General features: G+C 41.8%; 1 protein-coding gene across 4 annotated transcripts in view; it reads right to left on the minus strand.

Annotated features, from left to right (window-relative positions):
* fgd (faciogenital dysplasia) overlaps window positions 1-16,586 on the minus strand; it is a 61,717-nt gene that overhangs the window by 28,803 nt on the left and 16,328 nt on the right. Inside the window, exon 1 of one of the 4 annotated variants that reach the window (XM_035943402.2) lies at window positions 14,567-14,782. The exons of the other annotated variants lie outside the window; for them this stretch is intronic. The gene's annotated coding sequence lies outside the window, so the exon portion shown is untranslated. Of the gene's footprint in view, window positions 1-14,566; window positions 14,783-16,586 lie in introns of those variants that run through there. 4 annotated transcript variants of the gene reach the window in all.

Here is a 16,586-nt window from a genome sequence, read left to right on the forward strand (position 1 = left end):
ATTATTATTATTAATAATAATAATAATAATAATAATAATAATAATAATAAATTACATTTTAATTATAATGTAACTATTATATTGTAATTACTTAATTTAATAAAATTAATAATTATTGCTTTTACATAAAATATAATATTATTAAATAATTGCACAACAACAACAACAACAACAACAACAACAATAATAATAATAATAATAATAATAATAATAAATGCATAACCACAAAAATTAAATAAACATTAGTAAGAAGAAGTCAGAAATAGTCCAACACCATGCATTGTTATATGGTACATTGACAGGGACATTTAATCTTAGTGTGTCACAGCTCTAATCTAATGTTGCCAGCATTGACACTGTGACAGTGACATTTGACCACAAGTTACAACCAAGTTAGCAAGAAGTTGTAAAAGTCAAGTATCTGCATAGAGTCTGCTTTCTGGATTAACTACAACACTTGCAAAGATGACCCCAAAAAGTCGAGTGCAGGACATCACATATCTATTAGTTTGACAGATGACCTGAAAACTGCAGATAACAGCGGATATATCTTGGAACCAGCATGCTGACAAAATAGAATTATGAGTTATTAACTGTGGCTTTATTGTCAAATTATTGTAGGTGCATCCATCATCTTTCTAGGTGGCTTCTGCATTCCAAGGCTCAAAGCCCCAAAAATGGCATTCGGGGCAGCTTTAAACAAGCCAAACCCATAATTTGCTTAACTTTGAGCTGCTGTTATTTATAGAGGCCCCAAAGTAGTGAATGCTTCATTTTGGAACAAAACCTTCACTTGTCCCCCTTTTCCCGAACACCCCAGACACTCAACACTCAAAATAGGCACACACACAGAAAATGCACAAACGTAGCTGTCTGTCAGTCACCGTCAGCCCTGGGGCTACCCCCTCAGAGTCATTTATTACCCATCATCCCTTGAGTGCAGGCCTCTCTCGCCCGGGTGCTGTCTGGGAGATAGATCACTCACATTCAGCAGAGTCTCCCCACTCAGGCAGCCAGTCAATCAGTTCTCCCGCCCGCAAACTAACCCCTGGTGAGGATGAGCTGACAACTCCGCTCCGTTAACTTCAACCAGCCAAACCCCCTCCTCTCTGATCCCCCACCAAGATGCAGCTGAGTCCCAGTGGCATTCTTTCTGTGTGTGGCATCTCATTATCCCCAAGTCTCCGTCACATTTCCCAGCTTCATTACATCCCGTCCTTCAGGCTGCCTTCATGTTTTCTCTCTCTGTTGTTCCGAATCATATTGATCTGATTTCTGCAGTGTGTTACCCTGAAAGACTGAGTCAAAGAGTCTCTTACCAAGTGGCTTCTATATTTATAATGGTTATTGAGCCACTTAACCTCCTGGGCATGCCTGGATGTTCTTCTACAAGATGAAGAAAACAAAGCAAAGCAGAAAGATGACAGAAAGGTTGACCAGTGGCATTATTTTTAGCACCATTTCCTTCATCTCTCCTCCTAACCTCTCGCCTCGTCTCTGTGCAGCACGAGACAGTATTGAACACTCTGACCTTGATCTACTTTTCAGCTACCAGAGAGACGGAAAATCCAAAGACAAACACAAATATCTGATATTGCTGAAGTAAACAAACAGAGATGATAGAATAAAAAAGTAAGTGACATGGCTCCAAATAGTAAAAGGCTGCCAAAAAAGGGAAACTAAATCTCATTTTAAAATGTGTGATACAAAGATGTAAGCTCTGATATGCACAACACAAGCTAAACACCTTTATACAAGCTTTGCATGTGTTTATTTAGGCAAAAATATGGCTGGAAAAGCTGAGAAGTGGACTGTCAGCTGTCTGCTTAGGAAGCAACAAATCTACCATCAAAACCTTTCAGTGTTTAATTCCTACACACTTTGGAGATGTATTGGGTGGAGCACGGCTGTAAGAGGATCATTCGCACGTGCACAAGCTGAGAAATGAATTAAAAAAAAAACGGCTGAGAGAGGAAATATTGGTGTCAGTATAACAACAGCTGTTCCAGGATCTACAGTGGGACAGATCCTCAGTCACAATCAGCAGATTTCCATCACGCAGGAACGAAGCTCCGACTCCCAGCTCGCCACGGGGTTTACTGACACACACACACACACACACACACACACACACACACACACACACACACACACACACACACACACACACACACACACACACACACACACACACACACACACACACACACACACACACACACACACACACACACACACACACACACACACACACACACAGAGGGATCAACAGCTATCCAATCATGTACAGTAGCATCTGGCAGCAGATTATAAATCTATATTCATCTATTTCTCATCGGGCTCTCTTATCGGAAACCAGCCACGTTCTCTTTGTCAGCTCGTCCATTAGTGCGGAGCCTCCTGCTGGCAATATTTATTGTGCTGTTTAAGAGTTACTGGTGCCTGAAGTTTCACGGGTATCATGGCTTCCCAGGCACTGTGGGGCAAAAGAGGGGGATGTGAGTCATCTTGTTAGGTCTGTCCTCTCCCCCTAATTCAGGTCAGTGGGCACAGCGGACACAATGATGTCTCCCACACTAAGTGGGAAGATTTCAGCAGCTCCCACAGATTAGGACCAGGCGATTTTCAGGGGGGATAAGAGAGGCAGAGGGGTTGGAAAGAGGATGAGGAGGCAGCAGATGGCTGGAAAGTGTTGAAGAAAGTCCTAGCCTGTAGCGAATAACAAACAGAGAGTGTAAATGATTGATTAAGATTAAGCACAGTTAAGTGGTTTTGATAGAAAGTTTGAAACATGGCAGAGGCAACGCACAGCAGTAATGAGCTATGTTAGCCGGCTTCAGCAAACATAAACAGTAGTAGTGGAAGCTGTAAATGTAGTGAGGAAAAACAGGCCCATCTGCTTCCAGTTCCTGTAATGGTACATTGTCATCTGTCAACAAGTGGAGAAAGCTAAACATAAACAAGGATTAATGAGTTCAACGTCTGATCCAGAAAACCCGCCGGCAAGTTTAAAAGGCAGTTTTTCTTTACAAAATCGTCCAATTAAACAATTCAGTTAAAGCAGAAACTGCAGAAAAAAAGGGGGAGAATCACAGTATCTTTAACTTTCAGTTGTTTCAGGAGACTTCACGAAATCTAACCTTAAAACTAATCAAAATCACTTAATTCTAGATGTCTCATTTAAAAATTCACCAAAAATGAACCCTTCACTGTAACCACATTCTGTAAAAAACAAAAAATTCTGCACTTCCCTATGAAACCACACGGCTATGAGTGAGACAGCTGTGACCCACAGGCAAGTGACAGAAATTCAGCCACTTTTCCACTGAACTGCAAGGCTGTGTTTACAGAGCAAGATAGGAGGCATGATTGAAAACAAATTAAAAATGTGACTAGTTAAATATAGTATCTAGAGCCATAATTTTTGTGTGCACTTGGGAAAATGCTGTTTATTCCAATTTTCACTTTTATTTTTGTAAAATAAACAATCAAAGCTTTATAGCACTGTAACTATGTCATACTGCATGAAAGACACTTTTGAGTTCTCTCTGCTTATGCTGTTTCTATAAAGGTGCAGGACTTTATATTGCAGTGAAAAATGCTCATAATTGCTTGGACTTTTTGCCATCATGCATGTCAAATAACAAACTAAATCATTCTAGAAGAAACTGTGCTTCAGTTTTTGCCCTCTGAAACCAAAGAAGATGCCATTTTCATGCCAACTGTGCTGATTTACACTGTTGATACAGCAGGTAGGTCCTGGCAAACTGTAACCTTTGCTGTGAGGAGAAACTCTGATACTTGTCAAATGAATGAATCAGAAATCTTCCTGGTGTCTGCAGATGAAAGCAGATGGAAAAATGAAAACACCACCCAGCACTCAGTAAGCCAGCAAGTTTAATACTGCTTCTAGCCACATGCACTGATCAGACAGCATTATACACTGTTGTGTCCTTGTTGGCTGGGCAGAGGAAAAGCTGAGGGTAAGATATGACACATTCACTGACCTCTTTGCTACAGCGTGACTCAAGGCCATTGCAATCAGCAGCCAACTACACAGATACAATATAAGTCATAGGAGAATGCTCAGAGTTTACGGTAAGTAGCACAAAGATGTGAGGATGTGGCACAGTGATGATTAAAATGCCAAACCTTTCATCAAACATGTGATTTGACAGCACGTCTGCACACTGGCTTCTTTAATTCACAACTTCATCCCACCGCCACGACCACAACAACAGCACATCTATGAGGCATGGGGCCATAGATATACAGTGTTTGTGTGGTGCAGAGAAGAAGAAGAAGAAGAAGAAGAAGAAGAAGAAGGCTCTGTTTGACTGGATGCAGCTCAGTACTGTAGCCCAGAGCTTTACTGTAAAGGAGACAACCACAGATTGGCAATTAGGGCAACACACACATACACACACAGGAGAACAAGGGGGCGTACAAACCTGCCTGTGGAGATGACAGCCTGACTGTCCTAGAAACTACTGAAGCCTCACTGAAACCTACTGTAGCGGCTCTCAATGGCTGCTTTCACCGCGGAACATAAAAACCCAACTGGACTTGGTGCACAAGAGCCAGAGCAAAGCTCAGCACAGAGGAGCCCATCTTTTCCTCTGAGTGCGTTTTACTAAACACTAACACATCCTTACCAGCAGAGGGAATTTATAACTGCTGGTGCTGGAAAAAATACTCCAGCTCTTTCCATTCCCACAGGGGGTGGGGGAGGTCTTCACAAACACAGGTCTGCTCTATGAGTCACCCAAAGCCTGAAATAGCATTTTCAAAACAAATTTCGATCACCGCCTGTCCAAAGAAGGCCACGTTGTAATGAGTATCATGCAGTTTAATCTTCTGGATCGAGGCCTGACCACTGACTAACGGTCTTCGAAGTGTGAATTCATTGATTATTTTACCATACATTGACTGGTGGGATTAACCGATCACAGCGGTGGACAGGACCAGCCAAAAACTGCCACAATGGCTGACTGTGCGATTGATTAAATGCTGACCAATGACACATCAGAAGAGTCTCTAGGAGCTAACCAGGCACTATGTAGCATATGTATGAATTCACACTAACATACCCTACCAGACAAAAGTTTGGACACGCCTTCTCATTCAATGCTTTTTATTTATTTGTATTATTTTCTACATTGAAGATTAACATTTTTAGTTTACATGATAATTCCATAAGTATTCTTTTATGGTAGGGACATCCAATATTGGCTTTTTTTTTTGCCAATAACAGATATGCCGATATTGTCCAACTCTCAATTTCCGATTCTGATATCAACCGATACCACTATATGTGGGCTATTTAACTAATTTTAGGTGACATCACATATCTCCTGCCATGGAATTAACACATCATGTCTAATTTTATCGTGTTGCCCCATTGGATGCATTCTCAAATGCAACAAGGCTTTCCAATAAGAAAACTACTTCCAACTTAAATTATGGAAAAAATACCATATAATTTTTTTTAATAGTCTCAAACAACGGTTCACACTTTCCCTGCTCCCTCTATGAGTAAATGCCTTCGAAATCCAGACATTATTTTATCGGTTTTCATGATAGGCAAAAATAATGATAACGATATTGACCATATTACACTTTTTACGCCAATGTCGTCAATATCAGTAGGCTGATATTATCGGACATTCCTGTTTTATAGTTTTGATGTCTTCATTATTAATCCACAATGTATAAAATAATCCAATAAGAAGGTGTGTCCAAACCTTTGACTGCTAGGGTATGTGTATGCACACACACGTAAACACACACATGCACACATCGTTCTGTTTCAAAGCCTGGTCACTTAATTTTGTAGAAACATCTGCACTACGTACCACAAAATTACTTTGACACTTAACTCACGTCAACATTGTTGCCATCACACTCTGATCTGCTAACGTTTTACAGCCGGCCGCAAAGTGCTCCGCTGTGGCCACAGAAAAACATCCAGCAGCTACCAAAAACACGGTCGACCAAATCGCTCCTTCTCCCAAATAAAATGCAACCCACACAGAGAGAACATTTCACGGGCAACCAAAACACACCTCACACAGCCACAGAATTACACCTCTGGAAAAGCCAGAGTTCCCCAACAGAACAACAGAAGGAAGCGACCCATGAAGAGCTCGTCCACCGAATCCAGCTTTTCCAACACACATTTGCTCGTGTTTGTTAGAGAAAAGACGTTTCCACTACGAGAGCAAAATGAGTAAATTAGAGGAAGCAGAGGTTCACTGTAAACATGCATGTTTTTGTGTGGGTGCACTTTCCTAGGTTAACTATTTATTATTACAGTTACTGAATGACATGCGGATGCTTTTTTGTTGTGACTGAACAATCGTTTCTTACAAATTAAAGTTGTAGCAATTAATTGACTAATTTATTTTGATAATTGAATAAAAGGTTTTGTTATTGTTTAAAAAATACTAATTACTAACAGCAAACATGATAATTTGATATTTATCTCTGTAATATGTGATAAACCACATATTTCTAGGTTTGAACACATTTGTCAGACAAAAAATAAGGCATCTGAAAACTTAGGCTGTAGGAATCAACCGGACTTTTTCACTATTTTCAGACGTTTTATAGATGAAATTATTAATCAGGAACACAATTAGAACATCAGCTAATAGCGTAAATATTTGCCAGTAGCAGTCCTGTTCTAAATATGTTGACAATTAGTGAAAAAATATTAACACAACATAACCAAAAAGCATTGTTCTGAATTTACAATTGTACAAAAACAAGAAAAACCAGCCAGACTTGAATGAGTACATATCTGACAAATATATAGACTGTTAGAACTGGTAATCATCAATTATCTGATGAGTGTATACATTGAAAAAAGGATATTATGTGGATGTCTTCTCGCAAATATCGAGAACGGCGAAGGTTAAAAATCAGTGTGACATAACTTTGTAAATATGTTAACATAACATATATGCATAAATTATACATTTTTGGGGGGGGGAATGGTAAATAAAGTAATTTTAAGTGAAATATAAATTCATTGGCTTTTTTCTGAATTAACTTATGTGATTTTGGAACATTCAGATTTGATACCGATGTCACAGTTGTGACAAAATCGAATCATTCCTGCTTCAAGACATATTCACATCTTAAAAATGCATCCAAAGTGTACAGCTATCACGTGTCTGTGATTTTGTCCCCCGACACAGCCTCCATCCTCAGAGCTGGCTGGTGGTATCAGGTGAGGTGGACGGCCGCCCATCACACCACCCTGCATCTGTTCCAGGCAGGATGGATGTCAGCATGTGCAGAGGAGTGTCTGTGAAGCTGCTGACAGTCAAAGAGTCCCACAGCGCCGCAGCTCTGCCCAGTACAGGTCAACGTGCTGCCCATTCCAGTCCAGTTCAGTCCAGTCTGGATGCTCTTATCTAGAAAGGGCGTGTAGATGTAAAGGGCTGGGTCGATGAAAACGAAAAGGTTGAGGAACCGGGTGGAAGGCTAAATCTCCTCCCTTGCTTCGGCTCCTCTGTGCTGAGACACACTGGACTCTTCCCAACATACACACAGAGACAAAAAGGTCACTGCACATTCAATGCCGACACCACTGCTTTTGACATCAGAATCATTTTCAAAATGTCACTTGGCTCCGGAAAGGCAGCGTCAGCACTGGGATCTCCAGCAAGAAGCATCTGAGGCAAGCAGCTCCTGTCAGTCTGCCTAAACTTTGACCAAAGAGCCTGACGCCGGCTCACTGCCACTTTTAGGATGAGTCACTCAACATTGAAAACTAAGAACACCTTAAAATGCCAACAAGAAAGAAAGAGAAAGAGCCTTGAATGGAAACTTAAATAAGTGAAACCTTTTCAAGCTGAGATTTGTGGAGGGCAAAATTAGCTAAGACATGAGAGAAAGAAGCCAAGACATACCAAGAATGGTGAGCAAACACACACACAAATTACTGTACAAGGGGAGGCCTGTTATAGAAGCCAGGTGTACACTAGACAGACTAATAAAGGCTCCTGTTTCCTCTCTAATGGCTCCAGTATTTCCCCTTACAGCAGTGCACTGCTCATGTACCCACACATGAGACAGAGGGGCTGCCAGGACCAGCTTCTTCTACACTTAGTCAAACATAGGAAACGGAGATGTTGACCTACTGCTGCATGCAAACAGCCTTCACAGCTCCAAAACAGGTACTACAGAAATTAAGGTTTTATCACATTTGTGCTATAATCCAGCTCATCTGGCTCACTGGTTGTAGATTTGTGAGTATAGGCCTGCCTCCAGCTGTGCATCTCACACCGTTTTCTCCTCCCCTTTTGCTGTACATGTCACTGCTTTCAACATCCCTTTCACTCTGGGAAATAAAAAAAAAACAGTAACCTCCGGGCAGCAATCCACCACACTGAAAATTTCAGGTTATACAGATGATTTGGAATGTGCAGATTTATTCAGTGAATTAGCCACTTTAATGACAGTGCACACAGTCACTACTTCGAGGGAATCCTGCGCTGAGCTTCGCCCATTACGACTGTGACGAGTTTAAAGAAATACAAATATACCAGAGTGTTTTTTTCAACCCAGCAGAATGATAATGAGGTGCAGTCACATCATTCTGTGATGAACAACTGTCCGGCTGTGCAAGCTGACGCTCTGAGTCTATATTGATTTACAGATTTTCTCCTTTGGGAATAAAATCTGCAATCATTACAATCCATTATGTGTTTACCATGCGAGTCATGCACACACAAGACATTGAAGGATCTTTCTGTGACTTTTAAGTAAATAATATAGCGATCCAATTAAAACTGCAACTAATGATTTCATCAAGATAAATGGACTCATTATGTTTTTGAAAATAATCCATGAATCATTTGGTCTACAAAATGTCAGAAAAAAATACAACGAAAAGCCGACATTTTACCATAACATGAGGCAAAAAAAGGAGAAAGTCCTCACATCTGAGGAGGAAAGACTGATTATTTAACCCCCTAAACCCAAAGCCCTATCTAGGCTTTTTTTTTTTGCTCCTGCCCCATTTTTACTCACTGTGGCCTCATTTTTCAGTGTCCTACAACTCTATGGAAACAGCACAAGATGGCTAGAAGTAGAGCGAACTGAAAAATGTCCTTTGCTCAGTATAACAAAGTTCTATTGTCATAAATCATAAAAAAAGAAAAAAAATCTTTGATTATTTAATAATACATTCTCCATGAGCTCACATGTGTAATAATGCTCATAAATGGCGGCTCTAGATACAAAAGATACTTTGCTAGATACATTTTTAACTTATTGCTGTATTTGTCTTCTATCTGCGGTGTGTAAATACAGTTCAGCCCAAAAGTCCCAGAATTTTTTCACATGACCGTTGATTGCATCTGAGTCAGGAATAACTTCATGGTTGCAATGAGGACTATAGATATTTTTTTAAATTACTATTTCTCTCAGAATCTTGTCAGAGTAGACAGTTTTTTAAAAATGAAACATGGAATAAAGTTATTTTGATTAAACATCGCAACATTCAGCTTAGATTTCATAAATCTTCCTGATAGGACAAGTCACAGATGAGTACTTTTGTGCTTTGTTGTGCTTTTACAGTTTTTGGTTCAGATAAATGGTGTAATTATGGCAAATTTGTAAAGATAACATGTCATGGAAAGCCAATGGTGGGTTTTGGGGTTCAGAAACCAAACTTAGCCTCCACTTTCCCCGGTTGGGCCTTCAATATTGCAAATGTATTTGAGGTGTTAAATTACTTTTATCTTTACCTTTTCTACAATGTTCTGTTGTCATGTGATCCTTTCAGATTTCTGTTAGAAGACTTTACCCCAGCTTTCAGTGAAATGAACACTGCTGGGGATCATTTACACATGCAGCCTACCCTGACCACATGACTCCTGGCTAAATCATAACCCTCATGGAGAACGTATAGAAAAGAACAGCAGAGAACTATGATTGCCTGCAGCATGAAGCTCTGCCCACCTGTCATCTGTCACCTCTGTTACTCGCATCAGCCCGTCCCTGCAGGGGGGACAATGAGAGGGCTGCTGCCACTACTTACTGTCTAATGGTCAGCATCAAGTATTCCCCAGAGACGCCTGGAAAAAAAAACAAAACAACACTGGAGGAGAGCTCTTTCTCTACACCCCTGGGTGGATGTCAGACCATAATTTACACGTTTTCTAGAGTGCTGCTAAACCTCTGTTGGCTCAATCGCTCTAATTATTGCAGGACGGAACATGTAAATGTTACAAGATAATTTTCTTCCTTTCTTTCCCATTTCCACCCTTCCTTGTTTCCACATTTTTTCCTACAGAGAAACACGAGTCTGGCTGAAGCAGAAAAGTGAGAGATCACAAAGCACAGCTTACTGTCCTGAAATTTACCTTTTATGGTAGCTCTCCAGTTACTGCAAACAGCTCCATGTGTGCACAGGTACTGATTTTCCAACTTTACGAGGAGACATTAAAGTCCCCCCCCCTCTGATGTTAATATGGTAGGAAAGGATTCACCAGTTTAAAATTCCCTCGGGGAAGAAATATGTTGAAAAAAAACTGTCTGGTAACTCACATGCACACAAGCAAGTATGTGCACGTAGGCATAAACACTTGTGCACGTGCACTGTACACGCACTCACACTGTGCCCTGCAGCAGAGAATCATTAAATATCTTGTTACTGGCCTCTGGAAGCCATCCCTCATCCTCTCCACAGCAGTAGGACACAACTACAAAGACGGTTTCAGCATTAACACTGAGAGCTTCTGAGCTTTTGAAGTGAGCAGTGATTTTACAACAGGAGGCCACAATTAGAGGCAAGTGGCCTCTTTATCCTGAAGGAGGTCAGATTAAAAAGATGCAAATATTACTCCTGATTGAGTTTGGCAGGAGGGGGGAGTGGATGTTTGTGAACAAGCGTTTGCGTGTGATTTTTCTTTTCCTCCTGTCTGATGCCAAAGTCTTGTACAAAGACAACACACATGCTTCAATGGAGATAAGAGAGCGCCTAACACTTTCCGACTGACTGCCCACAGCGAATGGAGAAGCAAAAGACACACAGCCGTGTGCACACAAAGATGCAAGGACACACATGATGCTAGAAAGTAAAAACACTTGTGTCTTTACTGTCCAACTTGAAGAATGTGAATCAATGTTCAAACTGAAATGCAATATCACATAGTAAGTGTGTTTTTTGGAGATGGCTGCAAAACAAAATGCATAAAACACTGTAACTTCAGCCTAACCCTCTAAACCCTGAGCTGTTTCTGGCTGTTTGCTCCTGTCACATCTTTAGTCACTGTGGGTTTATTTTTCACTGCAATATAAAGTCCTGTACTTGTGTGGAAAGAGCACAAACATGCCTAGAAGTAGAGTGAACTCAAAAGTGTCTTCTGTGCAGCACAACAAAGATAAAATACCATAAATCATAAAAAAGGAAAGTTGAATGCATTTGACTATTTATTTTACTAAAAATGAACAAAAACCTGGAAACAACATGTGCATTTTTTTCCAAGTGCCCATAAGTGTTACCAATACTGAGAAAAAATGTAAGTAGTACAATATGTGCAGTAAGTAGAGCCCTACACAGCCTGCAGTTCAATCTAGTTCACCTGCAAAAATCTCTGAATTAGGCTCGTGTGAAGGGTTTACTATTCACAAACTTATAGATAAGACATGCAGAATAATGTCGTCTTGATGAAATATCACAATTTTTAGCTTAGATTTGACTACTTATCCAGATTAAACCATGCATTATAGGTAACTACTTTATGGAAGGAAGGAAGGAAGGAAGGAAGGAAGGTGATAATCTGACAATATATTTTGTTTTTACAGCTTTCACTTTTGATAAATATAATTTCGATGATTTCTTTTATAGATAATATGCCTTTCAAAGCATCCATTATCTATACACTGCTTAATCCTCATTAGGGTGGTGAGGGGGTTGGAGTCTATGCCAGCTGAACAGGGAACACCCTGGACAGGTCGCCAGTCTATCGTAGGGCTACATATACAGACAAACAATCACATGGACAATTTAGAGTTACCAATTTACCTAAGCACGTGTTTGGACTGGAAGAGGACGCCGGAGCACCCGGAGAAAACCCACGCATGCATAAGGAGAACACGCACACTGTAGAAAGATCCCAGGAAGGCCGGGATGCGAACCGGGGAACTTCTAGCTGCAAGGCGAAAGTGCTAACCACCAAGTCACTGTGCAGTCCCGTCTGTCAAAGCAGCCAGCAGAATATGGTGTTCAGAGGGTTAAGCCAGTGGCAGCAGCGTCGACTCAGCCATCATTAACTGATCCCTCAAAATGTCTTTTTGCTGATTCCTATAATTATCATGCCAACTCTGCAGGAAACACCGTCACCAGCTCTAAGCGGACGACGACCCCAGGTGTTCTTGGGTTAACAGGAAGCCGTGGGTATAATTACCACCAGCGATGGAGCACACTAATCAGGCTGACTGTTAAACATGGTATCTGTTTATGTTTGAGTGTGGTTTGGTCAGTGTCACCACAAGTTCTCCAGCATATCTGACCAATATGAAACACTTCCTTCCTCCTTGTTTGACCAAACAACGGATAGGAAACCACAACCAGGACTTTGATGAGTTACATCTACGTGATGTGGACAAAATAATGAAAACAGCTTCACCATATTTGTTTCCTTTAGCGGGAAAACATTGTAAAGAAGTGTCAGATGCAGAGCTACAAACAGAGCAATCATGAAAACTAATGACTTCCACAGAGCGACTGCGCTCACAGTTACAGACCCACCCCTGTATTAAATACTTGTGGACACTGTGGGCTAAAGACATCCTCTCCCTTGGCTTTCTCTAAAAGTAAACCTGCCCAGACGTAGGAAAATGGGTGAAACATGACTCACTACTTTTTCCACTGCCCAGGGGTTCTGGGATTTTGCCTTTCACACAAGGTTACTGTGTGAGTCTTTGTGTGCTGGCCTTGAGTACAGGCGGTTTCTACATGGCGGCCTCCCCGTAAATATCAGCTTATGGTGTTTATGGCTTGTCTGACAGCTCAGGATTACCTGGTTTTCTTGAGGCTGGGTCACACAGGAGCTGATTCAGTACATTTTTCACCTCTGATGCGTGAACGACTGACATTTTAGTTTTAAAACCATTGCCTTTAACAAATTAAAGCACTTGTTTTGGCAAAGTATCAATGATTTTGGCACTGAAAGAACCATGCCTTGAAAGATTGTGACACATATACTGTAACATATTTAGTGTACAGACTTTAAAACTATTAAAATCATCTGTCTCACTATGATTTTGTCCATCCAATGTATAGTTTAAATGACCCACTTGAAGGTTGCCAAGATCTCCCAGTTTCAGTAGAGACTACAGAGGTTACACTTGCTCTAATTATACCTATAATGAATCCGTCTAACGGACATGATTATAGCGATATATGAAAAGCTTGTTTCTACACTAATACTACCACCAATCTAAGAGGATCAGACCAGTCGGATGCCATCGGAGCCTGTGGTGTTCCAGGAAACGTAAGCAGCTGTTCAACCGTGGCGTCGTACTACAGTTCACTCTATATGCCAGCCAGACTCTGTGGCTGCTGGGCTCAGCATCATCCCATTGATCTGGGTCAAAAGGTCGTTGATTAGACCGAGTCTCGCAGTCTCTAGGCGATGCCATAGTGTCTGCCACACACTCACACAGCTGCTGCCGGTCGCCATGGAAACACTCAGTCTCCCCTCTCCTCAAAGACAACTCCCTAGTCAGCTAAATTATAGTGTGCCACAGAAAAAAACCTTCAAAACTGAGCACAAGCAGTAATATATCAGTGGCAAATAACTGACAAATTAAACAAGGAGTGGCTGTGTAATCTGTTAAGCTCTAAATCATCTTGGAAATAATTGTCATGCTGCCATGTAATGACATCATTGAGCTGGTGCTGGTCATCAGTGTGTCACTTCAGCCGCTCCGGGAAGTTGTAATATTGTGAGAGGAAAAACAGTCTGCTTTATTATAGAGACAGCACAGATGCACAAAAATATATTGGCACCGTTCGTTTGCTGCTCACCAAGTTACTCACCACATATCACTTGTTCGAGGAGCCACAGGACTCAGCTCTCATTCCTAATTAATCGGTACATTGTAGATGAAAGAGAAAACCAAACAAACTAGAACTAAAAACATACGGATGCTGTCCCACTCAGAAATTCCCTGAAAAAACACTGCAGGGAATCCAGGAATCAAGGCAGCAGAAAATTGCCCCCAATGTACGTTCTCAATAAAACATGCAGACTGGCATTTATATTTCAGAGGGCTGTGAGAATTAGCCCACATTCAGCAGACAGCTGCAAGCCCTCACACCCAAACATAACCCAGACTGAGGTTCGCTTCGGAGCAAAACACATGCATTTGGTGAAGCAGCAGCACCTGCTACGTGCAGTTCTACACCAACCAAAACACTCATAAACTAAAAGCACAACACATCCTTACGCGAGGCACAAGTGTGCACATAAATCCGCATATTTAAAGATATATATGTAAAAATTTAATGCAGAGAGATGATGAAGCGCCATTAGTAACTCACCAGCTGAACTCAGTTTGCCATCTGCCCTCGATTCTTGCTCAGTTTTCACTCTCTGGCTGAAATCTCCGTAGCTCCCTTCACGTCCTGCTGCGCCACACAGATACAAAAAAGAGCAGAGTCCGGTGTTGTCCGAGCACACGAGGAGGCTGAATGTTTTAGCTGTGCTCTCAGGGAGACGGCATGAGTCTGCTGCTGCTGCTGCTGCTACTACTCCACTTCCCTCGCTGACTCTCTCTTACCACCACGCTGCCTCTCTCTCTCTCTCTCCCTCCCTCTCTCTCCTCCTCTTTCCTCCCCCCTCTTCCTCCTCCTCTTTCTCCTCCTCCTCCCCTCACGTGTACTACCACACTGTGCCTGCCCCAAAAAATGGAGGGGGGAGAAAAAAAAAAGAGAGAGAGAGAGATGCGTTCCTCCTGTCCTACGCTCTCCCAGTCCTGATCCCCACACCATTCACAGCAACGGACCGAACAATGCCGCTCTGAAAGGAGCCTAGGAGCAGTTCTCAGCCGGCAATAATGCCTCCCCAACTGTCGCCATGGAAACTAATGATGGCCCGGCCTGGCTAGGAGGGAGGGAGGGAAGGGAAGGGAAGGGAGGAGAAAAAAATGGGGGGCGATGGAGAGGGAGGGGAGAGTTAAGTGAGAGAGAGAGAAGAGTGGAGGAGGGAGAGAGGAAAAGAAGTGGCTGAATGAAAGATGGGGGAAGTGTGTGCAAGTATCGGTGGGTGTGCCGGCACAGTTGTTGCTCGAGTGTGTGTGTGTGTGTGTGAGAGGATATGAGTAAACTAGATGGGAGGGAAGGGTTTGGAGGAAATTCTTCAGGTATTCGCCGGAAGCGTGGCACCCTGTGGGAGTGGAGTGGTCCCTATAATACAGCGACAAATTACTCTCATCATCGATTAAGTGTTAAAATGCAGAGAATTTTAGAAAATAGTGAAAAACACTCATCAAAGCTTCCTTAAAATTGCTTGCTTCATCCTGTCAGTAATTCAAAGAAGCTCAAAATAGATTTTTTTTTTAAATAAATGACTCGCTGATTAGTTCTTTGCCATAAATAATTTGAATTTTCAAGTGTAAATTATATAAAAGCAGCAGATGCTCACATAGCTCTTATGCTTCACATAGCGAAAAACGCTCATTAAATCCTCCCTAAAATTGCTTGCTTTGTCCTGTTATCAAGATATTCATCTCGCAATGATATAAAACAAAAAACAAGCTTAAAATTGTTGTTTTTTTAAATAAATGACTTAAACAAATGAGGTTATTTTGCAGTTGAGTGGTTCTTCTCCCTTAATAATTTGGATTTTGAAGTGTAAATAATATAATAGCAGCAGATGCTCATATTTGAAAACCTCAATCCGTCCGTTATCAAAATTGCCGTCAGAATCTTTTTGACTGATCACTAAAGCACTAGATCGTTTCATGAAATAATTTGTACTTCTGATGTGTAAATACAGCATGTTATTGTATGTCTTTGGGGAGACACTTTTTCACAAGTCTCTGGGGAGTACATCCACGTCTCTGTGTGACTTCCCCCCACAGACATGTGGATCACAAAAGCTGCCGGGATGACGCACCCAAGCTGCTCCGGCCCTCTTCATATGCACATATAATTACAACCACCCCCTCCCTCCATATCTCTGTGAATTCCCCCCCCTCCACCCGCTCAATGGCCTGAAAGACGGGGTGACATTGCCCGACACCGGCTCTGAACCCACAGACGAATGCCACCGATAACCATGGAAACACTGCTGGAATATCCCCCCAGTTCCAAAACGATAACAGGGCTTTAGAGCTGGATGTGAGGAGGAGAGCGGAAGAGATGGAGAACGTGGAGAGGGGGGGATGGGTGGCTGCGTTTCGATTTAAATTCAGAAAACGCAGGAGCTTTAAAATTGGAGGGGAGTTGAGAGCGGCTGAGAGTGGGTTAAAACGGGCCCCGACTGATCCTCTTGTCTTGGCGCCGAAGCGACAGCAAACACATCCTCTTGTGTAAACCTCCTCACCTCCGGCGGCTTATT

This window comes from Amphiprion ocellaris, chromosome 8, assembly GCF_022539595.1.
Source record: "Amphiprion ocellaris isolate individual 3 ecotype Okinawa chromosome 8, ASM2253959v1, whole genome shotgun sequence".
NCBI lineage: Eukaryota > Metazoa > Chordata > Actinopteri > Pomacentridae > Amphiprion > Amphiprion ocellaris.